Source organism: Epinephelus lanceolatus, chromosome 16 (assembly GCF_041903045.1).
Source record: "Epinephelus lanceolatus isolate andai-2023 chromosome 16, ASM4190304v1, whole genome shotgun sequence".
NCBI lineage: Eukaryota > Metazoa > Chordata > Actinopteri > Perciformes > Serranidae > Epinephelus > Epinephelus lanceolatus.
Window position 1 is genome coordinate 38,050,473 of NC_135749.1, and position 20,566 is coordinate 38,071,038.

The window sequence follows — 20,566 nt, forward strand, 5'->3', positions numbered from 1 at the left end:
TGTAATGTATGTTGTTGTTTCTAATAAACTGACGTGTTCACGTAAACAGTCCCAAGCCTATTATTAGTGACCTGTCTATTGAACTAGTCACCAGTAGGCATATTAACCCCCTTCACACACAGCTCTCTGTTGCTGGCAGATGTTTGATGTTAAATATATTTACAGCTATGCAGCTGCTGGCACTATATTCTGTCTGCACGTGAAGCAGCCTTACATTCACATTACTTTTATTTGTAGTGTAACATACTTGCACATTCTTACTACATTACTTAATATGTATTTGACTTTTACTATTTATATGTTTATTAGTCTATACTGCTCATACCTGGCCCCTAGTGTATTCATATTTAGTCATATTCATTCATTATTTATACCACACTTACACCACTGCCTATACTGGTAGAATCTTCTATATTGTAGTCATAGTTGAACCCTAACATTGATTATACTATAATCACAATAAAGTTGAATGTTGTAACCGTGTTCTTGCAAAACTGTATGATATGTGACAGTATATAATCAGATCATTGCAGTCCTAATATGTAGTGTCTTAGTATCTCAAATTAAATAAACCATGTATGAAAGGAAGTGTGGGCGTTGGTTGTACACGCAGCTCAGTCAGTGCAACGTAACTTCCGCTGTGCAAAGGATTGTGGGTCAGAATGGCCAAAGAAGCATGCTGACATGCATACTGCGAAATATGGCCGGATGTAGTAGAACATCCTGGTACTTTTGGCATACTGCATCTGACATACTATGTATTGGGACACACTAATTCTTTTTCTGGCATACTAAATAGTATGGTAGTATGGGTATTGGAACGCAGGGGACTTTACCGCAGCTTTTTGTCACCGCCCCCCCTTGCGGCCGCCTGCTCTCGTCTACTTTTCAAGCGAGGCGCAGTTCATCTCGAACGAGCCTATTGTCTATGGTCTACGGATCAAGGCAAGCGCTTCTTCCTACGTGCTCAAAAACGTAGGTGCTGATTGGCCGAAGAGGAGTCCTGTGTATCTGTGCTCGATTGCTCTTCCTTCATCCTTAAACTACATGGATGTCTGTCACAGTAAATTGAAATTGAATTGTGAGAACTGAATTTGAAGATATATAGAAATAAATTCAATTTCAAATTATACTATTCAGATTCAGTTTTTCAATGCAATGATTCAAATTAACAATACAATTTCAAATTATGTGATTCAAATTCAGTTTTTCAATGCAATTATTCAAGTTTAGAAATTCAAATTCAAATATAAATGATTCAAATTCAGTTTCTGGTGGCACATATTTCAGCCCCTAAGTGTTGGGTAACTTTTCAAATACAGTTTTGCTATGCAATTATACTGCAAATACAGGTCATTATTATTTATTGTTCCAATTTTTTAAAATATACATTTTTTCTATTTTTAGGAAATTCAGTTTCCTCAGAGACATCCACCACTGTTCAACCTGGTCCAGTGGACACTGATGTACCAACTGGTGAGTAATGAGTCATTTTCCTGTATGACAACAGTTTACTAGCATATCAGGATCGGGAATGTCTCACTTGATGGTTTAGCTTTTTTAAACAAATTGACATGTATGACTGGTAGTCTTCAGTGTTTTTCTACTTTAGTTTCAGTGGGAACAGTGCCACCAGCAGCAACCCCCGCAGTGCCACCAAGTGCGACAGTGACCCCCGATGGCCGCCAACGGCGACAATGGCCCTCAGCATGCCGCCAACAGCGACAGCGCCCCCCAGAGTGCTGCCAAGGGCGACAGCGACCCCCGCCGTGCTGCCAAGGGCGACAACGCCCCCCAGCGTGCCGCCAACGGCGACCGTGGCCCTCAGCATGCCGCCAATAGCGGCCCCCGGTGTGCCGCCAAGGGCGACAGTGACCCTCAGCATGCCCACAACAACGCTTCTCGACTATTCAGCAACAGTTCAGCCCTGGGAAAAAGACTGGAATCCTATCCAGGACAAACTGATAAAGAAATTAGTAATAATATTAAGTCTTTGTCATGGCACACAATATTATTTGACTAATGACTAATTTACAGCTCAATTACATGCTGGACAAAGGTCGGCCTGGGGCGGAAATTATTGTGAAAGATGGATCCACACGTCTCACATGGGAAGAATTCTGGAGCCTAGGGTTGCAAAGAAACATGGATACTGCTGTGAGTACTGTTAAGTTGGTAAACACAACAAAGGGAAAAGCCATTTTTGTATTTGCTTTTATGCTTGTTCACGGATACATTTTGATTGTTCCTTGCAGATTGGGAATGCCTGCTTGAAACTGATTCATGAAGCAGCTCGGCAATATGTATGTAACACATACACAGTAAAGTCCAAATTGAAATGGATACAGTGGTCTTCTGTTATACGTTTGTCTACTTTCAAAGTTGTTGGTTTTTTTTATAGGGCAAAGACATCTACATAGAGACACACACAAACCAACATTGTTCCCAGCTTTCCAGTGAGTGTATATAAAATTACAAAATATCTGTGTAGTCACAAAAATGTAGATCTGCATAATGACAACATGTTATTTAATGATTAGCATTAGCAAGCATTTTTTCCACATACTTTTTTGTGACTTTTTACATATCCATCACTTCACACAATTGATACCAAGAAAATGTTTCAGTTTCGCCCAAGTCTTTCTTTCTGAATCTTGTTGTGAGCATCTCCTTCACAACTTTCAGTGCATTTTCATCAATGGCAGCAATTTATAAGTCATCAGCCCATATTACCATGATCACTTTCTCATTTTCTGTCTCCCTTGTGTAAACACAATGATTGGCGGGATTCTGCACATAGTCGTTTTCACTCAGATACTCATGCAGCGTCCTGTTCTAATTTCTGCCTGATTGTTTTAGTCTGTACAGTGACTTCTCTAGCTTGTACACCAACTTTGCATCTGTGCTAGAATTCACCTCATAACCTTGTCCATATCCATGTAGATCTCACAATCTATTGGTGCATGCAGGTAGGCAGTTTTGACATCCATCTGATGTATCATCAGGTTTTCTTGCACTGCTTTTTGCATCAACACTCTGATACTAGTCAGGTAAGCAGTAGGAGAAAATGTCTCCTCATAGTCTACACCTATCTTTTGACCATATCCCCTGGCTACATATCGTGCCTTATATTTCTCTGATCCATCAACATTGTTTTTGATAGCATACACCCATCTACCCCCCACTGCTTTCTTACCCTCAGGTAAGTTGGTTCAGGTAAAAATGTCATTTTCCTTCAATGAGTGTATCTCCTCATCCATTGCATGAACCCATTCCTTTGACTCAGGTGAGGTTACAGCTTCTTCAAATGTCAGGGGTACGTTACACATTAACCTGTAACAATAATCTATATTAGTGAGTACCTGATCATTACTCTCATTGCCTGACACATATTCACTTAAGTAGCCTGTTTTTTTCCTCTCTTTAGAAGGCTATTGTTTGTGCTCAAGTGTCTGTGTGCGGCTACTCACTTCAGGCATTGTTACTGGCACCTGGTCCTGCGTATGTGCTGGACTTCCATCAGTATTTTGCCTGGTCTTGCTCGCTCTGTTCTGCACTTCAAAGTCATCATTGTCAGGTGTCGTGTCAGTCTGTGATTGCGTTTCCACTTTTGTTTTGGTCACAAACTAGTCTATACTTCTGCACTTTCCCACTGTCAGGACTGTAAACCACATAGGCTGGGCTGTTCTTGTTGTATCCAACAAAAATTCCCTTTTCACACCTTGGGTCAAACTTCCTCTTGTCCTGCTTATAGGCATAACACTCTGAACCAGACTTTTGCATCCTGTAAAGTTTAGGTCACCTGCCTGTCAACAACAAATACAGGGTCTGTTTTGTGCGATTGTTGAAGCATCTGTTCCTAACTACAGCTGCTGTCTGTACTGCGTAGGTCCATAGCTCTTTTGGTAGCTTGCTCTCTATAAGCATACACCTAGCCATGTCAAACAGTGTGCTCCAATTTCGCTCAGCAATGCCATTCTGATGTGGCAAGTATGGCGCTGAGGTCTCGTGTTTAATCCCATTCTCACTGAGTAATGCCTGGTAATTTCTTCCCATGTACTCAGTACCATTATCAGACCTGATACATTTAATCTTGCCATATGGGGCTGTATCAGCAAGAAACTTCTCTGTTGCCTGCACTGTGTCACTCTTATTCTTTAGAAAGTACACAAACACTGCACTGGAAAAATCATCAGTGAATAATAACGCGTACCTAAACCCGTCTCTGGACTCTGGGTCTATAGGTCCTGCAATGTCTGTGTGTACCAGCTCTAATAGGCTAGTGCCAATCGCCAAAAAGGGCTTTAGTTTTTGAGATACCCCTACCGGAGGTATAACCAATTGCCACAATGTTTTTCCTCATCACTAAGGTCTCCTATATATTAAATGTATGGCATTTGAATATTTTACTACAAACCTTGTTAAATTTACACATATTGTTATGCACCCCAAAACAAAAAAAGGACCAAAATAGAGCCTGGCCGCCTGGGAGTTAAGACATTTAAACTGATGTAGGCCAATAAACCAAGCTCTGAGAGCTTTGAGACTTGGCATGCTTACAGCCAGGAAGTTGCTTTACCTATTGGGAAAAAACGGGAAGTGAGTATCTTGATGTATGTAATGTATAGGCCTTAAAACACATGCCTATAATAGGAAGACTTACAAAAAAAAAAAAAGAATATATTTGCGGAATGTCCTCAGTTACTTTGTAGTTGCTTGGCCAGGCATTGTCATAGAAGCATAGGTCATGGCTTGATTAAAAGGTGGGGTTGTCCTGAATCCAGCAATACCAAATATGTCCATATTGCATGCATTGTCAGTGTGTTACATCTTCCAATGTGTGAGGTGTCCGAAATGAAAGTAAACTAATTCATAATCAGGTGTCCAGTCCAAAGCTCATTCTCAGTAGTAAGAAGAATGTTTACTAATTCAATATCACTGCAAAATATGTCTCTTGGGGTAAGTGCTGCTTTATATTTTTGGCATTTAATAGGCCTAATATTACATTTCATATGACATATTTTACTATGCTTGTCATATGGAAACAAAGATCCAATTGAATGAGGTTGAACTGATGGCAACACCTTAAAATGATTACTATACATTTACTTGAATTCCTAAAGTCATTACTGCATGATGGAAATGATAGTGATGATAATAATATGATAGAGTTAATGATAGAGTTCCAAATTACAGGAAATACCTGAGGGTCAGTGGGAATAAGGCCGCTCTATGTAGTTTTGTCAGCAACTACATCACTAGTACTGGGCCACCAAGAATCTCCCCAGAGAACACGGTCATCTTGGCAGGTGGCTTTGAAAAAAGAGAGGAGGTCAAGCGGGTTAGCACGTCAGGTGTTGAGTACTTGAGAAACCTTTGCAGTGACCAGGAGGAGGCTGACACAAGATTGGTGTTACATGCAGTACACCTTGCTCCATCACATTCCCAGATCATAGTCAAATGTGATGATACAGACGTACTGGTTTTGCTCGTGTACTACTCTAGCAAAGGGATGTTTGGATCCTCAGCAGTGTTCGTGCACTCTGGACATGGACATGAAGGAAAGATTTCTCCCAATCTGTTCAATCGCTGAGAAGCTTGGTGTCACTTGTTGTGCATGTTTACCAGCATGCCATGCCCTCACAGGTTGTGATATGACAAGCAGCTTCTACAGGATTGGGAAGACCACTGCCTTCACAAGACTGAAGACCCATCTTAGTGAGTTGAAGGATATGGTCAAGTTTGGACTATTTGAAACCCTAGAGGAAGCTTTGCCTGTGGCCAGAAAGTATGCTCTCCTGCTGTATGGCCAAAAGAAAAGTTTTAGTTTATTTACTTTATTAATTCCCCTGAGGGGAAATTCAATGTTTTCACTCTTGCTTGTCAATTACACCCAGGTCCGAAAGACACACACATGCACAAACAGGACCTATACATGCACAAAGTGGAGAGATGTCAGAGTGAGGGGGCTGCCCTTTGGTCAGACGCCCCGAGCGGTTGGGGGGTTTGGTGCCTTGCTCAAGGGCACCTCGGCAGTGCCCAGGAGATGAACTGGCATCTCTCTAGCCACCAGTCCACGCTCCATATTTCGGTCCGGACGGGGACTCGAATAGGTGACCCTCCGGTTCCCAACCCAAGTCCCTATGGACTGAGCTACTGCCGCCTAAGAATGGCCCAAGAAAACGAGAATGGCCATCCCTGCACCACCCTGGATGAGCTGGGGTACAAACTAGCATGTACAACAGATTTATCAGCGGCAAATCTACCCCCAACAGAAGATGCCTTCCAACAACATGTCTTGAGAGCCTTATACCAAACAGCTGTATGGTGTCAGAGCCACCTGGCCAGGCCTCACCTCTGGGACCCAGTTGGTAGGGGGTGAAAGCTTAAAGAAGACAGATCCATTGAACCTGTGATGTTCCTGAAGGCACCAGCACCTAAAGACGTTTGAGACACCTGTACTGTAAGGATGGAAACTGCAATGATACCAGCAAATGCCAGTGTCTTTCAGTGGGCTTGACTTGCACTGAGTTTTGCTTTTGCTCTTTCCCAGACTACCCAAATGTGACCCACTTTGCGGATGAGTGACATTGATGGATAGCAAAATTAGCCAATGAAAACCCCAGCCAAAGAGATGGAGAGTGCTAGGGGAGTTTTTACTGAGTGATGTAAATAGTTTTATGAGAAGGATCAACAAGAACAAACTGAAATGGGTGAGGGCATTGAGGATTGAAATGGAGGAACCAGAGGCCATTATGTCAAGAGGATATGGAGGAATCTCAGAGCAAGAAGTGGAAGGAGATGGAGGAGGACAAATGGAAGGAACTGGAGTCCCTCTGAGGACATTGATGACTTCGATGCCAAACATAGCTCAGCCAATAAAAAGCCAATAAATAAATGATTAATTAATATCATTAAAACTACTGTTCAAAGTTCTTGAAAAAAGAGAAAAACATCATTAAGGCCAAACTGCAACCCTGTCTCCTGGTGCTATTGCTGAGCCTCAAGCCTTAGCTAGAATCACTCATTGTTTCTATGACAATAGGTTATTCATAAGGTATCATCTATCAGTTTCCTATCAGTTTCAATCAGTTTACTTTGGAACTGTACAGTAAAAGGTGTCACATGAAATGTATCAAATGTGTCATATATGGCAGACCATGCTTAAAGTAACTTACTTTTTAGTCACATTGAATTGGTCAATATTCTTCTCACCACTGATAATGAGCTTTTGGACTGAACACTTGAGTAAGTCTATACGTAATTCATTTTCATTAATTTGGGACTCCTCATACATTGAGTTATGTAACACTATTAACATACATGCTATACATACAAATATGGTATTGATGGATTCAGCACAACTCTACTTTTCCAACAAGCTATATAGGTCTTTCTATGACAATCCTTGGCTAAGCAACTACAAAGTAAATGAGAGCATTCTGCAAATATATTCTTTTTTTGCATTACATTACATACAAGATACTCACTTCCAGTTTTTTTCCAATAGGTGAAGCAACTTCTTGGCTGTAAGCATGCCAAGTCTCAAAGCTCTGAGAGCTTGGGTTATTGGCCTACATCAGTTTAAATGTCTTAACTCCCAGGCGGCCAGGCTCTATTTTGGTCCTTTTTTTGTTTTGGGGTGCATAACAATATGTGTAAATTTAACATGGTTTGCAGTAAAATATTCAAATGCCACACATTTCATATATAGGAGACCTTAGTGATGAGGAAAAACTTTGTGGCGATTGGTTATACCTCCAGTAGGGGTGACTCCAGTTTTGGGGGGCATTGTCACTAGCCTATAAGGCTGCTTTGGCTCGTACATCAGGGGCTTTGTTCCTGGTTTGGGTAAACTTTCCCTGAGTGCACACTTCACAATGTAGGACAGATTTGTCTGTTTTACCCTTGATTTTCATGCCATCAACAACATTCTGTAATTTCTGAACATCATCATAATTACAGTGCCCTAAGATCTCATGCCATGTCTGCACATCATAAGATCCCTTAATTTGGTCATCACACTCAGAATTGACAGTATGCAAATAGTACAGTCTATCATACTCATGAATGTTGAATCTTGTGGTCTTCTCCTTGCTTGAAGATCACAGTTGCTCCACTGGCAGTAGCTGCTTTAACAGAAAATATGTCCTGCGGGTATGAGGGGATGTACAACCCCTTTCTCAAAGTCGTCTTGTGATGTTGCCCTCCGCTGTTGATCAAGCAAACTTCCGCGTCTCCTCTGCGCTCTGCGACTCCAATGCTCCTTTTGCCATCAGCCAGCTCCACGCTGTGTTTCTGTGGTTGAAAGGTATCATCAAAGCTCACAAACTTTGATACATCCATGACGATGTGTGAGGTTGCCCCTGCATCCGCCATTAGACCTTTCATATCCACACCATGGCTTGGCAGTATTTATGCGTTCCCTTCACTCATCCGGAAAGCATACTCCTTGTCGCCTTCCTCCTTGGCGACTTTCCGCACGTCGTCCCGCATTTGTTTCCGTCTGCAGGCCGCGTCCCGATGCGTGGTGCTTTTACAGTGACTACACCACTGTCTGCGTTGACATACTCTGGCTTTATGTCCTCTCAGGCCACATCTGTAACACACAATGGGTTTCATTCATGAAACGTGAGCAGAAGGAATTTGTGTGTAAACTGTTCGCAGATGGAAATTTACGTGCATGTCCGCATTCATCAATATTTTAGTAGCTCCGATCTTTTCGTAGCTACTAACAAAATCTACTCCTGCTCCTGACCACTCGTAGTGCTTGTGTAAATTTAGTAAAGCACATAAATATTGCTTGTCACTATTGGAAATTACAATTTTAATTCGTATTGCGCTCTGTTATGTACAGAATACACAGATGCCTTTGAAACACGTAATCTAAACATGACAGAATATTACAAATATAACACATTTAGTTAAATTAGTTGGCAATTAGCAGGTTTAAGATCCAGATTAGGTTCATGATTGTGAATTATCTATGTAAATCGACTCAATAGATTACACGTTCTTTCTACATGTTGAATGATGATAATGAAAATATAGGCTAATAATAAAATCACAAAAAGGTTGTAAACCTTATGGTCACTACCATATCTGGGTCACTCAGGTGGTGTCAATTCTAATTAAACCTCCCACAATATAAAAGGCCTTCAGTCTTAGTTAATGGTAACAATGGCTGAACTTGCACTTTTGCATGATTTGGCGCAAGTCGCTATTTGGCGAGAAAGGCATTTCAGGGATAGGGCAGATATGTTGGCTGAGAGTGATGAATGGTTGATTAGTCGTTTCCGACTACCGAGACCAATTCTGTTGCATTTATGCAACATTTTGGAGCCTAATCTGACAAGGCCAACAAAACGAAGAAATGCCATCCCTGCACATCAGGTACTCTCTGTGCTTGGTTTTCTAGCCACAGGGACCTTCCAACAGGAGATTGGTGACAGGTCCAGCATTTCCCAGCCATCTATGAGCCGCATCCTACCTGCAGTGCTCAACGGTATCATCAAACTAATGCCAGAGTACATTCAATTTCCCTATGGCGCACAACGGCAGGTAGACGTGATGCAGGGATTCAGCGCGATTGGAAACACGGCAGGTGTCATCGGTGCCATAGACTGCACACACGTACGCATCAAAGCTTCATCTGGTGATGCATTTGCTTACATAAACCGGAAAAACTTTCATTCCGTGAATGTGCAACTGATCTGTGATGCTAAGTGTGTGCTGTTAAACGTTGTGGCACGGTGGCCTGGTGGGACGCATGATAGTTACATCCTGCGCAATAGTGCAGTTGGCACACGTTTGGAGGATGGAGCTGCGAGGGACTGCTGGCTTATTGGTAAGAATATAGCCTGCCTAAAATTGCATACATTTATATGTAGACACTTACCCTTCTATATCCATAGGGGACAGGGGTTACCCACTGACGCCGTGGCTGATGAAACCGCTGACCAACCCGCAGACACCACAGGAGCTGGCATATAATGAGGCGCACGCTGCTACTCGGGCCGTTGTAGAGCGCACCAACGGGGTCTTGAAGGCAAGATGGATGTGTTTGGACAATAGAGATGGCACCCTTCTTTATGCAACCACGAAGGTGTGTACAATAATATTGGCCTGCTGTGTCCTGCACAACGTGGCCATTAAACAGGGCCTTCCCCTGCTTGAAGTCCGCAATCCAGGAGAACGCGTACCTCCGGAACCAGCTCTTGGACCTCGAAATGCGGCTGCTATACGGACCCGTCAGCGACTTAAAGAGCAATTTTAAGGTAAGTGTTGCTTAGACAGGTACTGAATAAGCTATGAACGTTTTAGGCCGACATTCTTTGCAAAAAGTTATTTTTATTTGTTTTGTATTATATTTATATCCAACATCCTGTTTCAGTAGGCTACATCAGTTCATTTTAATGTCATTCTCTTGAAAAATGTATACAAATAGGCTATATTTATTTATCCGAATAAAAGAGAGTAGCTTGATTATCTTGTTTAAGTGTTTTTCCCAGGATAACCAGACATCACACAATCCTGACAAAATTACACTTTATATTTGAGGGTGCAAAAGTGCCTCGCAGATTCCCTTCAAGCTGGTGTTGATTTCTTGTAGGGATGTGTTAATTTGCTGAACTACTGTAAGTAAAGCCTCTTGGTTTCTCAAGACCTCATCCGTAAGGACAGCTGGATCACAGCCTCTTCAGCCTCAGTGTCTGGGTTCAGCAGGGGCAGCAGGAGCAGCAGGTGGTGGAGCCACGAAGGAGCATGTGCCAGCTGAAAGAATTATTTGAATTCATTCATTCATCTTCTAACCGCTTCATCCTCTTGAGGGTCGCAGGGGGGCTGGAGCCTCTCCCAGCTGACATCGGGCGAGAGGCAGGGTACACCCTGGACAGGTCGCCAGACTATCGCACGGCTGACACATAGAGACAATTTAGAGTTACCAATTAACCTAGTCCCCAATCTGCATGTCTTTGGACTGTGGGAGGAAGCCGGAGTGCCCGGAGAGAACCCACGCTGACACGGGGAGAACATGCAAACTCCACACAGGAGAAGGGATAGAACGCCCGGGATCGAACCGGCAACCCTCTTGCTGTGAGGCGAGAGTGCTAACCACCATACCACCGTGCCGCCCTTATTTGAATTATGAATTGAATTATTTCACTTTGTTTTTTTGTGGCTTTTTGATCATTTGAATGAATAAATCTGATTTGAAAAATGTTTAATTTACATTGGCTGCAGACTGAATTATTTGGAGCTGTATAAAACAGAGCTTTAGGCTATTAAGATTCAATTAATTCGAAGACGATGCATACATAACTGCTATATGTTACAAAAAAATAAATGTTAAATAGCTCTACATTCCGACAGCCATCACTGATTTAGAGTTTATCCATTACGCACAAAACATCTCTGGTTTCCCATTCCCACTTCATTCAAAACCCCACAAATTAATCTTCTTTTTGTTTGGTGACCACTACGCTATCAGTGATGATTTTCATAATGTATTATGATACAACACCTTACCGTCTGGGTTTGATGTTGACTCCAGTGGAGGCATGTCGCTGTCTCCATCAGGAATAATTCCTGACAGAGAGGTCTCCCCAATTATGCCAGCGATGCGCTCGTCTGTAGCAGATACTGTAGTTGTGACTGTGAGCCTCCTCCTCCTGTGGCTGCTGTATTTTTTTTGTGTGTGCTTATGCGTTTCTTTGCCTCCAGTTTCTTATCAAACCATTTACGCTACACCTTTGACACCTCTGGTTCTTTGTACTACTGAGACAACATTAACAGCATCTGTTACCTCCATCCAGGCCTTCGCTTTGCCTGTCCCTGTCACACCACTACTAACTGAAGAAAATAAAATGTTTTTTCTTAAGTCCACTTCACCCAAAATTATTTCGATCTCCGCTTCGGAAAAATTCTTTTTTCTTTCTCTCTCTCTTTTTTTGCCATGACTGACAGGTCAACTGGATGCACCTACACCTTCTTATGTGGTGGTCATTTGCTATTCATGGGCAGGGATTTATGCTAATTGATGATTACCAGGAGCGCGCTGTCACTTTACGATGGATTGGCATTCATGATCATACACACGTGTTGACGAGCGTGGCGTTCCTGAATCTGGAGTAGGTTTTTAGTAGCATAGGCTTTTATGTGCATATCTACACACAGATTTACTCACTTTTCATGAATGAGACCAAACGTTTGCACTTTTGGCCCCACGATCACTCGAACTTGCCGGAGTGGGTTTCACATTTGGCTGTATTCGCGCCCTCATTACATTGTCCTCTGACGCCGGTGCGCACATTTTTTCCAGTGTCCTCATAGCTTCGTAGTTTGGTTTTGAATTCAGCAAAAGACATTTCCACCTCACTCTGAGTAACATGAACAGCGAATGGTTTGAAGGATTCAGGCAGTCCCTTCAAAATCATTGCCACTTTCCAGCATAATAGTCTCTCAAAGTCTGTAGCGCTTCTCGGCCATTGTCCACTGCATCTCTCATTACGAGTGACAAACTTTTAGTATCCAGAAACTGAATTAATTCTGCATATGCCTCTGCATTTTTCTCATCGTCTTCCTCACCTTTGGCAGGCTCGATTAAAATGGTGACCTCTAGTCCTTGCAACCGAAGAAGAAACTTTGTCTCCCACAGTTCGTAGTTCTTTTCATCTCCGTCAAATACTAGCCGTGACCATTGGCCACTTGACTCGGCAACCCGTCTTTGCATGGCGCTAGCTTAGCATGCTAATTCACCGGACAAGCTGTACATCGCAAATTTTCTCTCGGTGGTAGATTGCTGGAAAAACTCTCCAGGTAACTCTGGGCCCATAACCTGTTAGTAGAGAATCTCTACTAGAGATGATCTGCTCAACGATCCTTGCGTGCGTACCTAGTGCTAGACCGATCATAAATTGTGGAGGAATAAACGCACACTGGAGTATCAGTCTGCGACTGGAACTCACTCCTTCTGTGAAGGAACTTTTTATTTATGCGCACACTCATCTGACACACATCACTTGTCAATTTCAGCACACCTTATTGGCCATTACTGTTCACCAAACAACATCCACAATAACCTCTGTAGAACGCCATGACTGCAAAAATAAAGATTTACTGTAACATAACTGAGAGTACATTTTCTATGTATGTTAACAAGCGAGGTGGCTAACAGCTGACCCAGACTTTTCAAGTTGACAGGATGTGACGTTGCATCCTTTCTCGTTGTGGGCGCGGTTTCTCGTGTGCCTGGCGGAGGGGATGTAAACAGCTAGCATGCCGACTAGCAGCCAGCATCGGCGCAGATTTCAGACCCACACCCGATGCCGGTAAGCTCATCTTAGTTAACCGACTGTTGGTTCTGATGTGAAGGAGGAGGTCAACATCGTTTCTCGGAGCGAAGTTGTGTCTTTGTGGAACAGTAGCTAACTTGGCTAAGTTAGCTAGGAGCGCTAGCGTCAGGTAAGCTAGCTCTGGGAGTTGTGCCACAGCAGAAAGCTGCTTAATGCCAACAGTCTGCATGTTTCTGTGTGTTTCTGCCACGTTTTAACAGATGTGAATATTGGTATGAAGGACTGTTGTTATGCTAATGTTGTTAGCAGGAAGTACAGACAGTTACAACATCAAGTTATCACTGTAATCAGAGTGACTCTTGTGGTTTGTTATGTGAGTGAGTGGAAACTTAAGCAGTTGTTTAGCTGACTTATGACCGCCCTCACTGACTGCTCCCTGTGCTGTTTACTGACAAACACCTCTCCCCCTCAGCCACACAGTCTGATGAACTCACGCACACATTTTCACACTTTTATTCCCTCCCCGTACTCTCATATTAACAGATAAACTGGAGTCCTGCACTCCTGATGAGAGAGATAAGGTGGGGCAAGGTCACCTGACAGCATCAGTCTGTAGCTCAGAAGACAGCAGTAGGTCCTGATGTCCTCACTGATAATAAAGATTACACTCAGTGGTGGAATGCAGAGATGGGGACTCGAGTCATTGTGACTTGGACTCGAGTCGACTCGAGTCGCTGTTTTGATGACTTGTGACTTGACTTGACAAAAAATAAAAGACTTGAGACTTGACTCGGACTTGAAAGTTAAAGACTCGGGACTTGACTTGACTTGAGACACGATGACTTGAATGACTTGAGTGTTATTCACATCATGTTGTAGGTTAGAATATGAAATTAATAAATTAATTTAAAAAATAATGTCGATTACCCGGTAGGAGCGCAGGCTGAGAATGGCGTTGTCATGATTGGATCACTATCCTGTCAATCAGTCATGCCCTCTATACGTACCTTATGTGTTTATTGGAGAAACAGGCCCTCTTATATCAGATAGGTATCAACATGTCAGCGGGAGGGGTACCGAGAGTCATTGTCTTCGGCTTTCGTAATTACCATTATTACGGCAAAAGACGAACAGCACAGTGCAAGACATGCGGCATAAACATCTCGGACAGCCAGGCGACAACTTCAAACTTTGTTCGTCATTTGAAGAGCCATTCTGTCCAGTAAGTGCTTGTCAATTAGCTAATATTATCTGGTTAGTCGGTAGTTAGCTAACATTAGCTTGATACGATACGGGGGTGGGTGGGTGGGTCGGTTTGGTGGAACTTGTTTTTTAATTTATTTGCTAACATTAACCCCAGAAAACGTGAGCGAACATTCCGACCGGTTCATCACAAGACCGGCTGTACGTTTTATGAACGAGCAACACAGGGTTAAATGAGCTAAATGGGTGATTCTGACAGTTACTTATATCTTGTCTTTTCACTTTATTAAGATCAGATTCTGCAGGTAAAATTACAATAATAAGGTGACTTGACTTGGACTTGACTTGACCTATTACAGGACTTGACTTGACTTGACATAACCTGTGACTTGACTTGACTTGCCCAAGAAAAAATGACTTGGGACTTACTTGAGACTTGAAGGTTAAGACTTGAGACTTACTTGAGACTTGCACATGTGTGACTTGGTCCCATCTCTGGTGGAATGTAAGAAAGTACATGTCCTAAAGTACTGTGCTCAAGCATAAATTCAAGGTACTTGTGTTATTATTTTACGCAACTTTCACCTTCTCCATCTCAGAGGTAAATATTGTATTTTTTACTGTATTACATGTGTCTGACAGCTTTTTCAGATGACAGTTTTTCATCCCCTTCCTGTTCAGTGAAAACCATTTATCTCCAGGTGTGTTGCTCTTGAATATTTGTGATAAACTGAAGGATGAAGTGTTCCTTGTTTGTTGAGTAGGGGTGTGCGATATGGCCCTAAAATAATATCACAATATTTCAGGGTATTTTTGCGATGATTATATTCTTGACAATATGACAAATTAGTAAAACAAATATATTCTATTGCTGACTCAAGGAAATAGAGTTGCAACAAAATAAGTGATATAGTTTTATATGTTAACCTCTCAGTTTAGCTTCAAATATTCAGTAAAAACTAAAGAAAAATGATCACTCAATTCTTTAGTTTGTAAACAACAGTAACTCAGAGTGAGATTCAGATTCTGTATGCAATAATTTTAGTTCAACAAAACAAAATCTACCACAAATTACACATGTAAACAGTTCCCAAATACAAAAACTGTATACATGATACACGATTGAGTTGTTTTTTGTCCACTTAGACCTTTATGCTTGGCCATTTCTCCTCTAGTCATCACGCTGTAACCTGTGACAGGCTGTTTTGCTACCATAACTATTGCACATTCACATATATGTAGTTTTTTGTCAAGCCGCGAGCATCTTGTAGGTTTACATTACCACAGGTTTAATCACTTGACGACCTGTGTGCACGCGACGAGAGAGGAGAGGGAGAGACACTGTGCTGCTGCCAGAGGAGCCGCTGAATGAGTTCCCTCTGATTGGTAAGTCGCTAAAAGAGAAGTCCGGTACTGTTCATTAAACATTCAGGACGCCACAGTTTATTCCATGGTACTGAAGCTACTCTTCTTTTTGGAACTACCGCGGAGTCACTAATAATTTTGCTTTCAGCCATGCTTGTTGTTGCCGTGCATTACAGTATAGGCCCGTTTCCACTGAAGAAGTTCCTGGTACTATTTAAGGGGCAGGAACTACTACAGGAATGTCCTCTCGCTCGGCTCTCTCAACCGCCGTGTCTCCACTGAGAGAGCAGAGTAGGAGGAAGGTTCCTATAAAGTTACCGGGCTCTGGATGTGATGTAATCGTTGCGCGACCATTTTGACCGGGGCGACATAGTGGTGTAGGGATGCTGTTAGCTGTTAGCCGATAGCGGTGTCTGTAATAACTCACTAAACTCACAAAGTGGCCCGTGAAAAAAATATTTTCTCCAGCGGATGTCTTAGTTACAACATGATTGAGCTAACTGAAGTAGGTTCATATCATGTCTGACAACGGGAGGCTTTTAACAGATGACGTCCTGATGTTAGCTTTGCTGCTGCTGTTAGCTGTCCCTGTCAGCTGATGCTTTCTAGACATTGTGATTTCCCAAAACTGAATAAATACCACACATAGCAACACAAAACTGCTTTGCTAGCTCAATCATGTTTTTCACGGACCGGTTATTGAGTTTGTTTACGTGGCGGTGGAAGCTATGAACGAGCTAACCCTCGTCTGCTGAGTTTTAAAAATGCTGGCTATTTTGTTGCTTTCTGTTGACGTCACATTCCGCCTTGAGTATATCCAATCAGCACCAAGTAATCCCCAAGCCCCAGCCAGGAGTTTTTTGGGGCCGTTCTGAGTACCTACTCCGAGGCAGGGACTTGTTTAGCCCCTGTAAAAGTTCCGGAACTCTGTCCTTCGGGGGTGGTTCCTGCGGCGGAGACACGCACCAACGGCCCCGGCCCCGTAAATTTACCCCGAAGTTCCTGCGGTGGAAACGGGCCTTATGACATCAATATGTCACAAGTAGGGTTGGATATCGAAACTCGGTACTTTTTGTACTTGGTACCAATTCACGTTGGAGTGAGAGCGCATGACTCGCACCTCAGACTCAGCAACAATGGCGACAAAAACAATGTGCAGACAAAAGTTAACGTGCAGCACTGTTCCTAAATGTTCTCAATAAAATGTTGAAACTGAGAAGTTTAGACTATGGGCCCAAACAACGCATAGTGAATCCAAATTCACACCCGTTCTTCTCTGTGGATTTTCTCCGGGACCATGTGTCATAGCGAGAAGCCACGCATATCAGCCGACACAGCAGAATTGTAGCTTTCCGACAAGGCCAAGCACTTGTTGGTAATCCAATGTTTTCACAGCGAAAAAAATTGATAAAATTACAATAAAATTATGTATAACAGAGCTTTCATACAGCTTTGCACACACATTACTTTTGGATGGATTACTCGCGAACGCAGGCTCTCACAGAAATGCCACGCATATCACATGAAAGCGCAGGACCACACACATCATTGTGCTGTCATCCCATCATGCTATAAATCCAGATCAATTGTCTACAAAATAAAAACCCGACGAATTTCTTTACAATCCATGATACAGATCTTGTTGTCAGTCACTTCATATAGTGAGGAATATCGTATCTTACCACGTCTTAGGCTTGCATGTGTTTCTCCCTGTCTGTCCACATTTGTAGTACAGCTTTCAAGTATCAAACTTTGTATGACAAGACCAGCCACTTCACCTTTGCACACCCAGACAACTGCAGCCTAATGCATGCTGACAGGGCCGTAGTCACCATATACATTGAGGGGGACACGTGCCCCCCACCAATGCCCAAAATGTCTCCCCAATATATAACTGAAACTGAAAAACAAATATTATCTTGGAGGACATCATTGCACTTGGTTGACTATTTTTCTATGATCTTAGATGTAAATACTGCATGTTTCTTTCAGATAAAACACATTTTTGATTTGTGAATGAGTCAATGGAATTTCTTGCAATAATGAAAAAATACTGGCAAACATGTCTGCCTGGCACAAACCACATGTTTTGGACAGCTGTGAAGTGACAGAATGTCCCACCATCATGGTTCTTATATTGCCAGATTCCAGAGAGTCTCCCCTCTTCAGATATGGCAGAATATGTCATTTTCCAACTTGCTATGGTGAGATACATGTAAAAATGTAAGAATTTAGGCACACAGATTTGTTTTTTCATTGATATAAAATTAATATAAAATACAGGCACATAGAAGAACATGAAATGATGGCAAATCTGGTTAGCCCAGATTGTCCTGAAAAAAAACAACAACAAGATATAGCATGTGTATGTAGCCTTTATAATGACTGTGATATGAGCTTAAAAGTAAAGGTAGTAAAAATATCCCAAAAAGGCCTAGGGCCCATAGGGTTAAAAAGTACTGAAATAAGGTACCGTTTGGTACCGGTACCGAATTCCAGATACCGGTACCGGTACTGTATCGGTTCAATTATGAACGGTACCCAACCCTAGTCACAAGTCTAAATATTGCTAGTATCACAATAAGAATTTTTCATGTGATAATAAAAATTATACTTGTAATATTGTGAATGAGATGATATGGCACACCCCTAGTGTTGAGAAAATTCTCCTCCTTAAGCTAAATAAACTCTTTAAAAAACGTTTTGGATCAGCTGGAAAAATCATTGTCACAAAGCTGAAAACAGGCTGTGTTAACAGGCTTCTCCTCAGAGAAGCGTGGTTCTCACAGGACAGCCACACTAGATGATTTTAAAGAAATTGATACATTGCTGTAGATTACACTACCCAACAGCATACAGCATGGACAGTGTACTGCCACATACAGTACAGGCCAAAAGTTTGGACACACCTTCTCATTCAATGCGTTTTCTTTATTTTCATGACTATTTACATTGTAGATTCTCACTGAAGGCATCAAAACTATGAATGAACACATGTGGAGTTATGTACTTAACAAAAAAAGGTGAAATAACTGAAAACATGTTTTATATTCTAGTTTCTTCAAAATAGCCACCCTTTGCTCTGATTACTGCTTTGCACACTCTTGGCATTCTCTCCATGAGCTTCAAGAGGTAGTCACCTGAAATGGTTTCCACTTCACAGGTGTGCCTTATCAGGGTTAATTAGTGGAATTTCTTGCTTTATCAATGGGGTTGGGACCATCAGTTGTGTTGTGCAGAAGTCAGGTTAATACACAGCCGACAGCCCTATTGGACAACTGTTAAAATTCATATTATGGCAAGAACCAATCAGCTAACTAAAGAAAAACGAGTGGCCATCATTACTTTAAGAAATGAAGGTCAGTCAGTCCGGAAAATTGCAAAAACTTTAAATGTGTCCCCAAGTGGAGTCGCAAAAACCATCAAGCGCTACAACGAAACTGGCACACATGAGGACCGACCCAGGAAAGGAAGACCAAGAGTCACCTCTGCTTCTGAGGATAAGTTCATCCGAGTCACCAGCCTCAGAAATGGCAAGTTAACAGCAGCTCAGATCAGAGACCAGATGAATGCCACACAGAGTTCTAGCAGCAGACCCATCTCTAGAACAACTGTTAAGAGTGGTATGCCAATAGTGGTATCCCACTATTGGCAATGGTACAACTGTATTTTCAATAAAGCAGTCGTACTAGGGCTGTAGTCTCCTGGTCGACTAGTCGATTATTTGGTCGCTATGCTCTCGTCGGACCAAATTCTCATTGGTTGAATAATTGCCGTGTTACTTTCATAAGGAGAAAAGTGCTACATCAACAGCTTTCCAGGATTAATCCATTATTTCCTGCGGCAGGAGGACAGGCTAAGTTACCTGTGAAAATGGGGGTATTGACAGAAAGTTGAACTTGCCCACTCTCACGCTCAGCGTCGCGGTGACGCAGACCTCCTGTCTGTTTCTGAAAGCTGGAACCATTTCCCTCAGTGGAAACGGAGCTTGTATTTACTTGTATTTCACAGATAATGATAATAATAATAATAATAATAATAATAATAATAATAATAATAATAATAAAAAAATAATAATAAATTACATTTATATAGCACACTTTCAAGTCAAATGACTTCTCAAGGTGCTTCACAATCCAAGAAGATTAAAACACATGAGTAGCAACGAAAATAACCTAACAGGCAATCAATCAATCAACCAAATATGTAAAAGTACAAAACAACAAGTAAATAACTAGAATAAAAACATAGGGGCAGAGAGTGGAACTCTGCCTTACCCGAAAGCAGAATGGAATAAGTAAGCCTTGAGGCTGGTTTTGAAGGTGGCAAGGGAGTCTGAGGTCCTGACGGAAACAGGCAGCTTATTCCACAAGCGTGGCCCCATAGAGGAAAAGGCACGGTGTCCCATGGTAGACAGTCTGGTGCATGGAATAGTGAGGAGGTTTTGGATGTTAGACCTGAGTGACCTGGATGTAGATTGAGGGGAGAGGAGGTCCTGGAGGTAGGCGGGGCCAGAATGGTTTATGGCCTTGTAGACTAACAGGAGAACCTTGTGGTTATCTGCTGGTTTATTGGCAGCCAGTGAAGGGCATGGAGAACAGGGATGATGCATTGAGTTTTCCGGGTTTTGGTGAGGACACGGGCAGCACTGTTCTGGACATACTGTAACCTCTGGATGGTTTTGGAGGGGAGGCCTGCCAGCAGAG

The 20,566-nt window shown here is 42.3% G+C and overlaps 1 protein-coding gene across 3 annotated transcripts in view; it reads left to right on the plus strand.

The window, feature by feature from the left end:
• Window positions 1–13,196: 13,196 nt before the first annotated feature.
• mindy1 (MINDY lysine 48 deubiquitinase 1) overlaps window positions 13,197–20,566 on the plus strand; it is a 56,572-nt gene continuing 49,202 nt past the window's right edge. For 2 of the 3 annotated variants that reach the window (XM_033637338.2, XM_078176078.1), the window contains exon 1: window positions 13,237–13,461. The gene's annotated coding sequence lies outside the window, so the exon portion shown is untranslated. Of the gene's footprint in view, window positions 13,462–20,566 lie in introns of all 3 variants that reach the window. The other variant, XM_033637337.2, reaches the window with a different exon arrangement.